The sequence below is a fragment of the Heloderma suspectum genome, chromosome 1, assembly GCF_057233095.1.
Source record: "Heloderma suspectum isolate Gila_16-S chromosome 1, 16-S_ref, whole genome shotgun sequence".
NCBI lineage: Eukaryota > Metazoa > Chordata > Lepidosauria > Squamata > Helodermatidae > Heloderma > Heloderma suspectum.
In genome coordinates this window covers 295,125,414-295,142,018 of record NC_139458.1, presented here as the reverse complement: position 1 = coordinate 295,142,018, position 16,605 = coordinate 295,125,414, and the positions used below count along the sequence as shown (strand labels likewise).

Here is a 16,605-nt window from a genome sequence, read left to right as displayed (position 1 = left end):
GAATTATTCCACAGTGTTTTATTCATTTTGAACAAGTGGGTCTCATCCATAATGTGTCTTATATCACTTTAGGATATCTGATTTATTTGCATCTTAAGCTGTAATGTGTCTGTTTTTCTGAGTGCTTTAGCTTACGGTAAAGCTTTTGCTGTAAAATCTCTTACCAGCAGCATGTAATTATTCTCATCCCATTAAAGCAGTATTTTCTACTATTTGAAATTTAACTACCAGATATTTGTTATACCTTGTGTTTCTTTTACATACCCTCATAACTTCACTTTATTAGAAAACACGATATTTATTAAAGACATCTCACTAAACTCTGCCCCCCACTCACACACACATGCAGAGCGAATGATCAACAATTAGTTTAGCAATTTACTCAATTCTGTTTTCTACCATTTATTACAAGATGGTATCACATAATTAACATTTTAAAATATGCATTTGCTCATAACGCAGATTGTCAGCCTACTCTGTATTCCATTGCTAGACTAGAACAATTAGCATCAACAGGTGCTCCATCTATGCTTCCTGGAAAAAAATAACAAAAAACATAATGTAACATATATCCTTCCACCAGCAAAAACATTTTTATTCAAACAGCTTTTGGTGTCTAAGCTGCTTTGCTGCTGAAATAGTTTTCAATCTGGTGGGTAGTGTTATTCCCCCCCCCCCCGCCAAAAAAAAAAATATTGATATGCTTTTATTTGATGAGTTTTTCATTATGACTTTGTTATTTTATCTGTATTTTATTGCTAAGCACTGTTTTAATGGAAAGGTAGGATATAAATAAATAAAATTACATTTACTGTGCAATATTTAATCCAAGAACTGGCAAATGTGTTGTTGTTGTTGTTGTTATTGCAATCCGATGCCCACCAGACAACATCTGGGGGGGGGCATAAGCTCAGAGTCAAGAAAACCGTGCTCCCCACCTAGGGATGTCAGAGAATTGCGCCATGGATCTCAGTGAGGCCGAATGCCAGTGCATTCGGCCCCCCGAAATCCGTGGTGGAACGAAGCCCCCGCCCCCCCATGAAAACCGTGCGAAACGGAGCACTTACCTGCTGTCGTCTGCGCTGACTTGTGAATGGCGGCCGCATCTGCGGCTGCCATTCGCTTCCTCATCATACCCGTGATAGGCTACATAAATAATTACGTAGCCTATCACAGCTAACACAGGGATGCCATTTGCGTCCCTGCGGAGGCCATGATAGGCTACGTAAGTATTTACATAGCCTATCATGGCAAGCAAAAAAACCCAAACAAACAGTGGACGCAAATGGCGGCAGCTACGGTGGCCGCCATTTGTGTTCCTTTTTTTTGCCGTTTTAGATATTTGCATAGGCTATTACGGCGAAAAAAAAGGGGGAATGCAAATGGCGTAGTGGGCTCTATTTGCGTTCCTTTTTTTCCTTGCCGTAATAGCCTACGTAAATATTTATGTAGGCTAAAATGGCGAAAAAAGGGAACGCAAATGGCAGCCGCCATAGTTGCCGCCATTTGCGTCCGCTGTTCTTTTTTGGCTTGCCATGATAGGCTACGTAAATATTTTAGACGCATATCATGGCAAAATACAGGGACGCAAATGGTGGCGGCTACGGCAGCTGCCATTTGCGTCCCTGCAGGCTGCCCCGTGGCCAGATGTCCCAGTGCTCTTCAACATTTTTATTAATGACTTGGAGGAGGAGGTGCAGGGAATGCTGATCACATTTGCAGATGACACAAAATTGGGTGGGATAGCTGATACCTTGGAAGACAGAAAGAAAATTCAAAGTGATGTTGATAGCCTGGAGTGCTGGGCAGAAAACAACAGAATGAAATTTAATAGGGATAAATGCCACGTTCTGCACCTAGGAAAAAGAAATCAAATGCACAATTACAAGATGGGGGATACTTGGCTCAACAACACTTCAAGCAAAAAGTATCTTGGAATTGTTGTAGATCACAAGCTGAATATCAGCCAACAACGTGATGTGGCTGCAAAAACAGCAAGTGCTATTTTGGGCTGCATTAATAGAAATATAGCTTCCAAATCTTGTGAAGTACTAGTTCCCCTCTTCTTGGCACAGGCCCCATCTGGAGTACTGTGTCCAGTTCTGGGCACCACACTTTAAGAAGGATGCAGACATATGGGGGGGGGGGGGTTTCAGAGGAGGGCAACAAAGATGATCAGGGGACTGGAAACAAAGCCCTATGAGGAGAGACTGAACGAACTGGGCATGTTTAACCTTGAGAAGAGAAGACCGAAGGGAGATATGATAGCGCTCTTCAAGTACTTGAAAGGTTGTCACACAGAGGAAGGCCAGGATTTCTTCTTGATCATGCCAGAGCGCAGGACATGGAATAATGGGCTCAAGTTACAGGAAGCCGAATTCCAGCTGAACATCAGGAAAAACCTCCTGACTGTTAGAGCAATATGACAATGGAACCAATTACCTAGGGAGGTGGTGGGCTCTCCCACACTGGAGGCATTCAAGATGAGGCTGGACAGCTACTTGTCAGGGTTGCTTTGACTTGGATTCCTGCATGGAGCATGGGGTTGGACTCAGTGGTCTTGTAGGCCCCTTCCAACCCTACTAATCTATGATTCTAAGAAAAGCTTTGAGATGCTATTCTATATGAAATATAATATTAGTTCAATCTATAGTTATTTTAAACGCCTAGCAGCAGTGCAACACTTAACTGCATTATAACAACATAAAATTTGAAGGGGAAAAGTAAATAATAGAAACAAATCAGGAAGAAACTTTATGGAAAACGTACTGTGGTCAGGGCCCCCTAGCATTCTGGAGCCTATGGGCACATTTTGAAATATGAGAAACCACTGTGGGCACCACCACAAGATGGCAACCATGGCAGCCTCGCTGGCCATAAAAGACAAGTTACTTTCCCAGGAAACTGAATACAAGGCACAGGGTGGATCTGAACCCCAAATGTTAAGTCTCATCACCCCACATAACACAACCAAGTGGCTATTTCCTAGAAGGAAAACTGCAGAGCTGAGACAAGGAACTTCCCCAAGAAACTGAGTACAAGGCCGAGAATGGACCTGAGCTCCAAATGCCAAACTGCGTATCTGATGGTAATGCTCAAAAAAGTAATACTCACCCCATGCACAAACACACACCCAGGCAGCAATTGTCTTTGCCCAACTCCAAACAAAACATCCCACATAAACCTCACACCCAGGAAGCAACCTGCACAAGCACAGGCAACATGCGCATCCATCCTCCCCAACACACACACACACACACACACACACACACAAAATACAAAACTCCTACCTACACACCCAACCAATTAAAAACAACAAACACCTCTCCAGGATGTTCCCTACTAACCTTCCAGCCTTCCTAAGCTTACCAGGCAGCAGAGGGTCCATTTACTTTTAAAGGCAGTTTGGCTGCCCTGCCCTGCTCTCTGCCTTTTCTTTCATATGGGGCCTAGAGGCATTCTGGGGAATAGAGAAAAAGATGTCTGGGTTGTTGGAAGCCAAGCTTTCCTCCAAAAGGAAGCCTTCCTGAGGCACCTGTAGGCATGGTTAGTGACCCAGCAATATGTTCTGGCCCTGATCTGTCCAGATAGCAGAATTTTAACAGAGAATCTTGCCCTTAGAGGCCTCTGTGAGTTCCACTTCTCTCTTTAGGCCTAGGCTATAGGAGCCTTCCCCAATTTAGTGCATTCCAGATGTTTTGGACTTCTGGACAACTCCCAAGAACCCCAGCAAGCTTGGCCAATATCCAGGAATGCAGAGAGTTGTAGTTAAAAACAGCTGGAGGGCACCATATGGGGGTGGGGTCGAGTCTGGGTTACAGGCTTTTCCATCAGGCAGCTCTGATAAGCAGCACTGCCACTTTTCATGGCTCCACCCTGGGGACAGCCAATTGGCATTTGCTGACTCCTGCCAGAAGCAGCCTGCAGCTTGTTTGAGCAACAGGTGACTCTTTCAGCACTGATGCCTTCTTGCATGAACTCTGTGACTGCTGCCCATCCCCATGGCTCCTTGCCCTCATGTACCTGGCTTCAATTCTTTCCTTGTCTCTCTTCAGCCTCCACTTTCCTATTCCTGTCCATTGCCCTCAGGTGAATCTTTCTACCAACCATCTTGGCTCAACACTGATACCACTTGTTGCCTGCTCCAGTCACTGTTTTTGGCTTGCTTGGGCCTTATCTCCAGTATTGGTTCATAACATAGAGGTCTCAGGTCCTAACCCGTGCTCATGCAAGCAGCACTGTGCACCTGCCACATATTTGGGTATCTGTTAAGGGTGTGCAAAGCCCCATCCGTTTATTTGTGAGCATATCTCCAGCCTCCCATAGTCTTGGAGATATGTGGATATTCGGTCATTGGTTTAAATGAACCTCCCTGCAGACCTGAATCATCATGCAAGCATATTTTGAAAAACACATGTACTTCCTGGATTGAATCCAAGCAAAGTTTCCCATTATGATCCACTTTGCTACACACCATAAATCTCATTGAGATAAATGGATGTGTGTTATGGCCTGAAATTGGCTTAGAGCTACATCATCTTCTCAATTAGGAAGCATGTCTAAGCAGTATAACCCCACCGAGTGTTGGATTCGTGCCTTTGTGTTATCATTTGACATCTTGTCATAGTTTCCCCAACTCTTTTTGGTTTCCTTTTGGTTTAGAGGAAAGCAAATGATATTATTATCATACACACTGCAAACCAGGGACATTTATCTGACAATGTAGTTATACAGTATGGTCAGTCCTGTGGCCTCTCCCAGGCAGGAGCTCTCTACAGTCTTGATCAGGGATAGGTAACCTGGTACCCTCCAAATGTCTTGAACAAGAACTCCCATAAGACCCAGCTAGCATGGCCAATGGTCAGGGGTTATGGAAATTTCCATCTAAAGCATCTGGACAGCAGCACGTTGCTTATATAATGCAGGGGACCCTGTATTGGACAAAGAAAGCAAATGCCTCACTGTGCTTGCAAGCAAGCCAATAAACACACAGAGAAAGCCTGTGTGTTTGTCTTCATTAAACAGGTACAATATGGAATTATCACTAACCATTCACTGATATGGTATAGCTATGTAGAGCTTTTCTACATGAAGTTGTTAATCTGCTGTATCTCCTTTCGGTTTTGTCACAGAATTGAGATCCAAGCACAACACGAAGAACACTTCCTGCATTTCCACTACATAACCCCTAGGTGGCACTATGGTATAGTGGAGTAGTGCAATTACACAAGTGGGAAAATGGTTTCATCATTTTCACAAATAATGCTACATTTTCCCTGTTCTAAAAAAACTCACCAAAAGTGCTGTTTAAAAACAGAAGCAAAACTGGAGGGCCATGATGCCATCTAAAGAACCTGTAAACAACCATAAGTAGGGAATGATGAGCACACAATAAATGCCTCATGTAGAAAGGTTCATACTGTACAGCATGGAAGGGGATTGTACGTTAAAGGTAATAAGAACTAAATCACATTTCAGCCTCCAAGTAACAAAAAGGAAAAAAAAAACATGATTGAACTTGGAGACAAAGCTTTGAAGATGTTGATAACGTCAATACTACAATCACAACGTTGCATGATTCATATATTAGGTCTTCCTCTTGACCCCCACATAATCATTAACCACCAGAAGTATTAAGAAAAAAAAAAACTCCAACAGCTTTAAAGGGAAAGATAGGACTTGTTATTGCTAGGAGGGAAAAATGTTAGCAAGGCAGAACACATCACTGTGAACTTGTTCTTTCTCAAACTGATTTGTTAAAACAATTGTTTACAAACTAATTAACCTTTACCATGACCATCCCAAAGTATACAAACAGTGTTTCTAAGCAATTTTTAAAAAAAAAAATGAAAAGGAAGGTGAAGGGAGAGAACACACATGGGCAATAAGAACATTTGTTCAGAATGAAGTTGCCTCAAGATAACTAAGATCCCATAATATTTTCCCCAATAACCACACATTAGCTACAAGGCATTCTGCATCAGACTTACTGCTGCCACTGCCTTCCTACTGCCAGTGTCCCTGTGCCCTCACGTCTACCTATCATGCCTCTGATATTTTTTCACATTACAGGCTGGTACAGTAACATGAAAAAAGTATGAAAACCAACACTGTGTGGTACAATTGGGGTACAGAAAGGAACACACACTCCTTTCTAATTACCAGCACCTGTCAGATAAGCCAATTTCCTGTACTATCTACCAGAACTGATTCACCTGAGCTTAATAGGGCACCAAGAACTACATTGCCATCAATTACTATGGCTAGATTCCCCCCACTGCTTGTTGAATATTTTTCTGGTAGGATTTGAGGTGTCATCCCATGCAACTAGAGGGCAAAGTGAGCTTTTAAAGTAAAATACTGACAAGATAGGATAGTATAAAAAGAAAATATTATGGTATTGCAGTTCTGGCTAAACATTCTATCTTGCATATGACATTTCAAATCTTAGGTGGTAAATCCAATTTTGAGGTCGATAGCCATTCCCTCTCTCTGCCTAGGGAATATGCTTTCCTGATTCCTTCTTAGGAGCCATAATCATGGTATAGATTTGGTCACAAAGTGGCACTGGAGCACATGGAAGGGAACCAAAGGGGCTCCCCATCCTTTGTTGGGGGGGCTTCCCTCTTATAGAAAGTTGGCCTGGAAAACAGAGGCTGCTGACAGTATAAGGAATCAAAAGGACTCCTTCTGATTCAGTCTGTCTAATCCTAGTCATTTGCTTTCTAGAACAAAACATTGGTAACTTTAACCAATCATTTTTCTTCCTGCACATAGGGTCCATAACGTTTGAGCTGGCCCTCAACTCTTGACATGGAGGAGCTTTGATGAATACAAAGAGGGTTCTTATAACTGCTAAGCAGGGCCTGTGTCAAGTGTAGGCAGGGCCAGGCACCTGCCAAGGGCCCACATCCCAGCAGCAGCCCACTGACAAGAGCCGCCTGGACTTGCTCCTCCTCTCCCCCATTGCATCATGCTTGTTCACCTGCCTCTTGTTCTGAGCCAGACAACAATGGTGGTGAGAAGGAGGAGCAACAGATGCCACTGTCTTCTTGCTCACTGGCTCACTGTCTGTCAAGCAAGCAACTACGAGCAATGATGAGAAAGAGAATGAGGAGCAATAGCAGCTGCTGACAATGGCACTGAGAAGGCAGACTCACTAAGGGAGGGGGGCCATTGAGGGAATTTTGCCCAAGGACCCTCAAAAGCCTGGAGCCTGCACTGCTGTTAAAAACCCTGAAGATCCATCACTGGAGATTCAAAGGGCCTAAGAGGCAAGCTAAACATTCTTCTAATGACCCATAGCTGGGCTGTGCATGACGGGTTTCTTTACTTCAGAGTAAGTTAGGGTCAATTCAGATCAGGGCCATGTCACTCCAGGAGGGGTGATTTAAGGTTTTCCCCCACCTATTTTTCTCCCCAAATTCCACTCCTTGTATCAATCAATTCCAATGCATATACATCATGTCAAACATATCAGTATGATCTCAAACATGTTTGATTTGATTGATATCTTTGATATGATATTGGTATGTTTGATATGGTGTATATGCATTGGAAATATTGACTTCCTCTGTAATTTGGTGTGGATAATCAACTGTGCCTTATTTGTTTATACACATATTCATAAACCACTATAAATGCATTTCCTTTCTAGAACTGCACTTAATATGTTATATAAGGTCCCTTGCAACTTGTGTGTTTTTGTTGAGTTGTAATTGGGGATCCTGTCTTTTCTGCTTTGTAGTGCTGTAATAGTAAGCATGCAGGGACAGTGGGTGTTCATTGAGACCACAGTACACAGAGAAGGTAGGTTTAACCATTCCCTCCCCATCTGCAATCCCAACAAAAATCACACCCCGCGCATGCACACACAAATGAACAATGTATTGTGATTAGCCCTGGAGAAAAGTTCCAGTTGGCGACAATGAGAGTCCCCCCCACACATTCCCTGCCTATGGCCAATAGCAATGTGCAAGGGCGGATTTTCGTCAGGATCATAGCTGGGAAGTGGTGAGCTAAACCTCTCCCAGCATGCCTATGATCCCAATTAAAACGCCTGTGCCTGGTTTTAGATGAGGGGAAAAATCTGACAAGGTCTAGAATTAATCATTTAGTGTCACTTCTAGTTTGGCCCCAAGTTTTAACACCTTATAGGGCTTCTTCTTTTTACAAGTTACAGCAAAGTAATTGTTGTTGTTGTTGTTGTTGTTCAGTTGTTAAGTCGTGTCCAACTCTTCGTGACCCCATGGACCATAGCATGCCAGGCCTTCCTGTCCTCTGCTCTCTCCCAGAGTGTGCTCAAGTTCATATTCATTCAGCAAAGTAATACCAAGAAGTAAATTTGAACTGAGTACATATCAAATCCTTTTTACATGATATAAAAGAAAAGGCGGGTATCTTACCTGAACATTTCTGAATAACACAAATGCTTTAATTACATTCTCTTGAGAGTACACTAACTCAGTTGGTGGTCTGGCAACAATGGCTTCCCAATACGAGCAAGAAACTAAGAATACTGAGCTGCTTTCTCTGTGCCCTATTTTTAGACAGACTGAATGATATCCCAGAAAAAGCTAACAGAAACTTGTGCTGATCTTGGGCCCCGAGTAGGCCTTTTCAATCAGAATGGATAGAAAGTAAAGTTCTGCTTAACCTTATTCATTTATTCAAGAAACACAGAATGTTATCATTCATGGCACTGGATATCTTTCCGTACAGAAGCACTGTTGAATGCCTGAATAAATTTCATTAAAAAAACCCCAAACAAACATCATGTTTGTTTTTTGTTGATAGGTGAACATTTTAAAACCTACATATAAAAACATTCATGTTGTATTTAAATGTAAAAACAGTCAGAACGAGAGCGAGGTGGGGGGAGGAGAATTATAATCACAATTATGATTATGAGAGAGAGAAGAATATAACAATTATGAAGCAAATAGTTCAAATAGAGACAATAAATACATTCTGTTAAATTAAAATTTCCTCTCCCCACTGAACAATGCATAGGGTATTGTCAATCATACGTGTCACTTCAGATCCAAATTACATTGGGACATAGGGTTGTATCCAACGGTGGCTTGCTTTAGTAAAAAAAAAAGAAAAAAAAAGCACTTCCTTTAGGCAAATTTGGCCACCCAATTTTCACTGATGATCCTCCCTACCCACTTAAGAAACCACCTGAAAAGGACTTCCAGTTGGAACCGATGTCGCTCTGGCAGCTTCCCACAGGTTCTCCTGTGGGAGCTTTCTCAAACAGCTTTTTAAAAGGTTGAAACTTTTCATCTCCCCCTGGAATTAAAGGGGGGGCAAGGCAGCAGCTGGACAACATCTTGGAGAAAAGTACCCCCCTTGAGATAGTGGGGGGGCTGGATTCCAGGATTATCTCCCCAGAGCTTTACCAACGCAAAAAGCTGTGATGAGACTCCTATTTCATAGGAGAAAACAGGGCTGACGTGTTCCATAATAATATATGCTTCAAGAAATATCAACAACTCCTGTGGGATGATTTAAGAAATATTAACAACATCTGAGAACATCTGAGGCCCTGTAGGATCTGTTTGAGAGAAACATGAATGCACCGAGGAGAAGAAAGGGGATGGCTTCACCGCCAACTCCCCCCATACCTCCTGTGTCAAAAGTTTCGAAAACAGAAGATATAGGGGAATTAGTTACTCTGATAAAGACTTTCTTTGCAATTTACGGAGCGAGCCAGAAGGTTGGATTTAATCCAAAATTCCACCACCGCCTTGCAAGGAGCCGTCGATTTAATTAATGCGTCATGGCAAAAAATGGAGACGAGAATTAATGAGCTAGAAGACCGAGTAGCGGCGAATGAAACTTTGACACAAATTTGTTTTAAAAATACCTCTGACAGAATTTCTCAACTGGAGGCCTTCATGGGAAGATCCAATGTACGTATTATTGGGATTAAAAATCTGTCTAATGATGTAAAATTGCCTATTTTTGTTTTGCATGAGATACTCCCTATCCCATCTGATTATTTACTTGATATTGAGAAGGCATTTCATGTGCCAAATGCAAAAGGGACTGACTATACCATCAAAGTCCAATTTGCAAAAGTCTCCACAAAGAATTATATCCTGCGTTTGGCAAGAGAGGGTGGAAGCCTTTCCTGGAAACAAGATAAAGTTATGTTATTTCCTGCTTACATCAAAGAGGTGGCGAATAAAAGAAGGCAATTTATCAAAGCAAAAAATACAGCAAAACAAATGAACTTACAATATTACTTAAAATATCCTGCTACACTTTGTATCGTGTCTGAAGGTCAGATGAAGAAGTTTATAAATCATGAAATGGTGGAGGCATGGTTGAATATATAAATGTGTGAGATTCCTGTTACAACCCCATGAACTGGAATCTTTAAACAAGCTTTGTTAATTGTTTATGTTTAGTCTATATGATCCAGGCTAGGTCAGAAGATAAATGATTATATATATATATATATATATATATTCATTTATTCCCTTTTATTTTTTGTTTTTTCTTGCTTTTCTTTACATTTTTTATTTCAAAATAGATATGGTATGCTGTATTTAAATTAATTCTTTGAGGGTACAATGTGTACTTATATATCTAGTATAAAATATAAAATAAAATATATTACTGACTGTTGGTTTATTTTAAGTTTTATTATTATATAACACTATATTCCTTTTTAAAAATTATCATCAGTTATCATCATCATTATCATCTAGGTTACTGTGAATGAACTGTAGACCTGTCTCTTGGATATAAGATTGGAATCTTCTTCCTTTTTCTTCACCTCCTTTCCTCCTCCCTTTGCCTTTTTCCCTCCCCCCCCCTTTTTTCCTTCTCTTTTTGTTATTATGGTGTCCTCATCAGAATATTGTATTGCTGGGAAAATCTAGTATTGATCAGGTTGTTGGTATGTTTGGTATTGTATATTTCATTTAAAAAGATAAAATAAATAAAAATATATTTAAAAAAGAAAGAAAAAAGAACTCACCTGAAAAGCTGCTCCTGTGTGTTGAAGGATCTTCCAGAACACAATGGGATATGTCATGGAGGGTTGCAGTAGGTAAGGGCTATCAGTAAACATTGCTTACCCCAACTTGCACAAACACTTACAGTAAGGCCACCACTGGATACAACCTGTAACTCCCATTCTTAGCATTTTGGCTGATTGGGCCCAGAGAAGAAATTCCAGTGGAGATGGTTCGCTCCGATAGGAAGTGGAAGGAAGGCCAAGTTACAAAGGAAGAGTACAGGCAGGTAGCACAGAATTGCAGGGGTGGCATCAGGAAGGCTAAAGCTAAGAATGAGCTGAGGTTAACGAGGGATGCTAAAAGCAACAAAAAGGTTTTCTTCAGATATGTGCATAGTAAAAGACAGAAGAAAGAAATGGTGGTTCAGCTATTAAATAAGGATGGCAAAATGATAACAGATGACAAAGAAAAGGCAGAAGTGCTCAATTCCTACTTAGGCCCAGTTTTCTCCCAAAAGAGGGTCTATGACCCCCCTGGCAAAGGCGAAGTACAGGCTGAAAGGGCAGGATTGCAGCTTGAGATCAACAGGCATATGGTCAAGGGACACCTAATTACTTTGAATGAGTTCAACTCTCCAGGGCCAGATGAACTGCATCCTACAGTAATAAAGGAATTGGCAGAAAAGCTCTCAGAACCACTGTCTATTATCTTTGAGTAATCATGGAGGACGGGTGAAGTGCTAGATGACTGGAGGAGGGCTAATGTTGTCCCTTTCTTCAAAAAGGGTAAAAAGGAGGAACCAGTCAATCTGATATCAATCCCTGGGGAAATTCTGGAGCGGCTGAACATCAGGAAAAACTTACTGACTGTTAGAGCAATACGATAATGGAACCAATTACCTAGGGAGATGGTGGGCTCTCCCACACTGGAGGCATTCAAGACCAGGCTGGACAGCCATCTGTCAGGGATGCTCTGACTTGGATTCCTGCATTGAGCAGGGGGTTGGACTCAATGGTCTTCTAGACCCCTTCCAACCCTACTATTCTATGATTCTACTGTTTCATGATTCTGTGTTAGTGGGGCAGTGAATCTGTTCGGGGTTTCAGTCAGAACTCTAAAGAAGCCATCCAAGGTGTTTCAGCATCTTGGATAGCTCCTCTAGAGTTCTGACTGAAACCTGGATGGATTCACCGCCCCACTGACATTAAAGCCACCAGCATCCACTGAGTAATTCTGATTATTCTACATGCTGAAAGCCAGTGGGTTTCAGTTGAGACAAAATTCAAACAAAATTAATGTCAGATGAGGAAGACATTAATTCACTTCCTCAGTAAATTGGTTGTCTTATCTTTGACAGCTTGTATTGTTCTATTGCATAATGCTGCAGGCAATAAAGTTTTTACAATAAGGTGGTGGGGAGGGAGAGACTATTTTCACAATTACAATATGCGTAAGCAGCAGCATAGCAGAAAGGGTATTTTAAAAGGATGCCAAAGCTGATTTTTTGGAACCAGTCCTAGAACAAGTGGATTTTATTGAGGTTTCAAATTCCATTATTTCTTCTTTTTTTAAAAAAAATGTGCTATTCAGTTTCAATGCATTTATTTAATATCAATTAAATAGAATTATTGGTGAGGCTGTGAGTTACTTCTGGCAAGCAATTGATGTTTCTCTTTCTCCAAAACAAATCAACCTTGCTAAAAAATGGTTACAGGTGACATTAACACTATTTTCCCAATTAGCACATGATTAACATTCTGCATATATTGCCTGAAATGTTGTCAACTTTATGCACTCCACATATGTCAAGGATTTGTAGCCCTTTTTACTAAATGACTTTAGTCATTGGGATATACGTCCTTCTCATTACATCCTCCAGTACTAAAAATATCACAGTGTTGGGAACTGAATGATCCAACTGCAGATTTCAATAAATGAAAGCATAGTGCAGGCATAAAGAAAGCATAAAGAAGCTTTCCTGCAGAAAACAGGTTTATGGGGCTGTTTTATCTGAAATATTGTCATACATCAAGATTATCAATAAAAAATAAACTAACAGTGAGTCAGCACAGCAATGTAACATTAATGAGAAACTTTGAGAAACGAATGAACAGCGTTTTCCATAGAGGATTACGGCACAATAAGACAGCCCTGGTGGGGTAGGAGTTAAGTGTAGCATTACATTAATGCATGATGTTTGGAGACCTTAAGCAACAAAATACAATGAAATAAGGAACTGACTGAGCAAGTCCTCCCCACAGTCATCTGCAGGGTACTCAGAGCGAGTTCCAGGTTTGAGAGAGTCCTCAGTAAAATGCCCTCTGGTGGGAGTGACTGATGTTGATAGGCCTCCAGCTGTGGGCTTACCTGGTGGCAATGGCAGGCACCTACAAACTGCCACTTTTAAATTTCCCACAATGCCTCTGCCATGGTACTGCTCCAGGGCATTGTAGGAAATTTAAAATGGTGTCTCACAGAGCCAGGTGCTTTGCACAGGAGGCCCAGGTCAGGTGTCAGTGTCAGCAGGCCCTGCCTGGTGCTGGGTCCTGGCAGCTGCCTGATGATTATGCTGGGGCTGATACTGACAGTAACTTTCAGATATATTGTTTAGTGTAGGGTGGCCACATGTCCTCTTTTACAGAAGGCTGTCCTCTGTGTTGAAGGCATCCTCTATTTGAAGGGCTGGCCAGTACAAATCTAGTTTAAAGATAAAGAACCATCAGAAGGAAGACCTGGGCCTTGAAGTTTCCCACCAACAGCACCTGTACAGCAGACTGAGCAAGGCACACCAGTCACCTTGTCACAGTCTTCCACACTCTGGTGAGATATATTTTATTTCTATTTAAATTATAATAATTATTCCTAAATTTTCATCTACACATCTCAATTAGCGTATGCACATTGCATGCAAATTAATGTCCTCTTTTGTTTTCTTTTCTGGCAATTCACAAGTGGCCACCCTACATATCAGAGTAGGAGTGGGGAGACCAGGGCCACTGTGGGAAACAGCATGCTGTACTAAATAAGCCTTTGGTCTGATCCAGCATGGGTCTTATGTTCTTATGCTTCATGGTTACTGAAATTTCTTCACCCCACCATGCCTTCTACTTCCATTTTTGTGCTGCAAAGTAGAGCTTTTTATTGTGACTTCATATCACTGATAGTACTTGTTTCCAGCATAGTACTGCAAACGCTCAGTCAAGTACTGGCCAACACTTGCACACAACCACAAAACATAGTGACTCAGTTCATACAACATGACAACTCACATTCAAGGTTGAGTATGGATTGAGTGTGGGTTGTTGAACCATGGGATGCTGTTGAAAAATGGGTTGTTATGTAGTGTGAACCCAGCCATGTTGGGTTAACCATGAACAATCCACAGTTCACAACCCAACAACAGACCATGGGTTCTCTTTGTGGGTTGTTAATGGTTAACAAACCATGGTTTGTTAGCATGGCTGGGTTCACACAACATAACAACACATGGTACAACAACAACCCACACTCAACCTTCAGTATGGTCTGTGATGTTGTGTGAAACCAATGTGATGCTAGTGCACCTGCCATTTTATTCTACTGTTTTTATTCTATTCTATTGCATTACCACATGCAATGGTCCAAATGATCAGGTCTTAATATGTCGTTTCAAGATAAGAGGGCTAGAGAACATGGTCTTTATGCAGACATCCCGGTGTGTGAGTGCCTGCAAAATTCAGTGTGAGCATTAGGAACCCCATGGAACTTTGGAGTAAGGTACTTGAATCTATGGAAATGTACATCATCCCATCTTATGCACATTTACTTGGGAACACCTTCTACTACAATCAGTGGAACTTTCTTCTAAGTAAACCTGGGTAGGATCAGGCTGTTACACATTTAATCCTATGTTATCCCTGGGACTCATTAACTGACTGGAAATAGGAGAAAGTTAAGACCCCAGTAAAACTCAGCAGAGGAGAAATTACTTACAAAACTAATCGCACTGCGGGTTTAGGTGCTGGGTTTAGGGGTTTTTTGTTTTTTGTTTGCATTCTCATTAGATCTTTGCAAATATAACTTGTGCTGTAGGAGTGCAAAATTCAAACCCCAAGAGACCAAGAGTGGCAGAGACCATTTAGGAGGCCTTTACTTTTTAAAGAGATTAATGACAGAATCTCTGCGGTATATTTCAAAATATAACTTTAATATATTTAACGTTGTCCTGTCATTTCAACTGCATAAAACACCTGTTGCTTCTTCCAAAAAATATTGCTATGTAGCAAACAGAGTACTGAGGAAAACCCAACATAAGACAGATAGGTAGAACTCTCTTCCCAACATCATTTTATAGGTAAAGTAAGGCTAAAGATTAAGAATTAAAAAATAGCTTTTAGGTTACTACATACACAAGGTAACACAAATGTTTACATGCTCATATATACAAATAACCTTACCATACTTCTATAATCTCTAATAGAAACACAGCAACAATTTATACGACATTTAGGGTGCATTCCTATGCATGTTTCCCACCTCCTAGCTGAGCAGAGCAGAAGCTGCTCCAGCTGGTCTAGGGGCTATACAATAGTGGTGGACGAAAGTCACTTACCTGTCGTCGAAGCTTGTTCGCGGTGGGGGGGAGGCGCTTCGCTGCTCCCCCCATGAAGTTCAGGCCGGGGGGGGAGGCTTCCTGCCTCGCCCCGGCCGAAATTCAGGCCGGGGGGGAGGCTTCCTGCCTCGCCCGGCCGAAATTCAGGCCGGGGAGGAGGCTTCCCACCTCGCCCGTCTGCGAACTCCAAAGTTTTTTTTTTTAAAAAAAACACGCCCCCGTGATAGGCTACGTGACGATTAACGTAGCCTATCACAGCTAGATTTGCAAAGTCAGCCATGATAGGCTACGTAAATCGTCACGTAGCCTATCATGGGTGACTTAAAAAAAAAAAGTGTGTACGCTAATGGCGGCCCCCATAGGGAGCCGCCATTCGCGTTCCTTATTTGGTCGCTGTAGTCTACGTAAAGATTTACGTAGACTACGGCGAAAATAAGGGCAACGCAAATAGCGTTGCCCTTATTTTCGCCGTAGTCTACGTAAATCTTTACGTAGACTACAGCGACCAAATAAGGAACGGGAATGGCAGCTCCCTATGGGGGCCGCCATTATCTGTACGCGCTTTTTTTTTTTTAAGTCACCCGTGATAGGCTATGTGACGATTTACGTAGCCTATCATGGCTGACTTTGCAAATCTAGCTGTAATAGGCTACGTTAATCGTCATGTAGCCTATCACGGGGCGTTTTTATTTTTTTTTCTTTTATTGCAATGGCGGCAGTGGCAGCCGGTCGAAAGCCCCGGATGAACACCTGCCGAACCGCCGGCCGGACCTGCCGCCGGGAGGGACATTTGGCAAAGGTAAGTCCCGTCCTGGGGGGGGTGCGGAGAATTTCTCCCCAAAACTTGTTTGGGGGGCTGAACACGTTGCCGCTCGGCCCCCCGAAGTTTCGGGGAGAAATTCTCCACCATCCCTACTATACAAGCAAGCAAGCTCTCAGAGAGAGAGCGCAATCAGAGTGAGCGAACAGGGAGTGCAAACAGGAGTTGGACAGGGGAGGTCAAGGGGGAGGCCTCTAACATTTTTTAAAATTTCTTTTTCT

The 16,605-nt window shown here is 42.0% G+C and overlaps 2 protein-coding genes across 3 annotated transcripts in view; one reads left to right on the top strand and one right to left on the bottom strand.

Annotated features, from left to right (window-relative positions):
• Nucleotides 1-16,605, bottom strand: part of ADGRB3 (adhesion G protein-coupled receptor B3) — a 703,006-nt gene that overhangs the window by 528,905 nt on the left and 157,496 nt on the right. The window lies entirely within an intron of this gene.
• LOC146359238 (uncharacterized) overlaps nucleotides 1-16,605 on the top strand; it is a 37,522-nt gene that overhangs the window by 870 nt on the left and 20,047 nt on the right. The gene's annotated exons all lie outside the window — the stretch shown is intronic.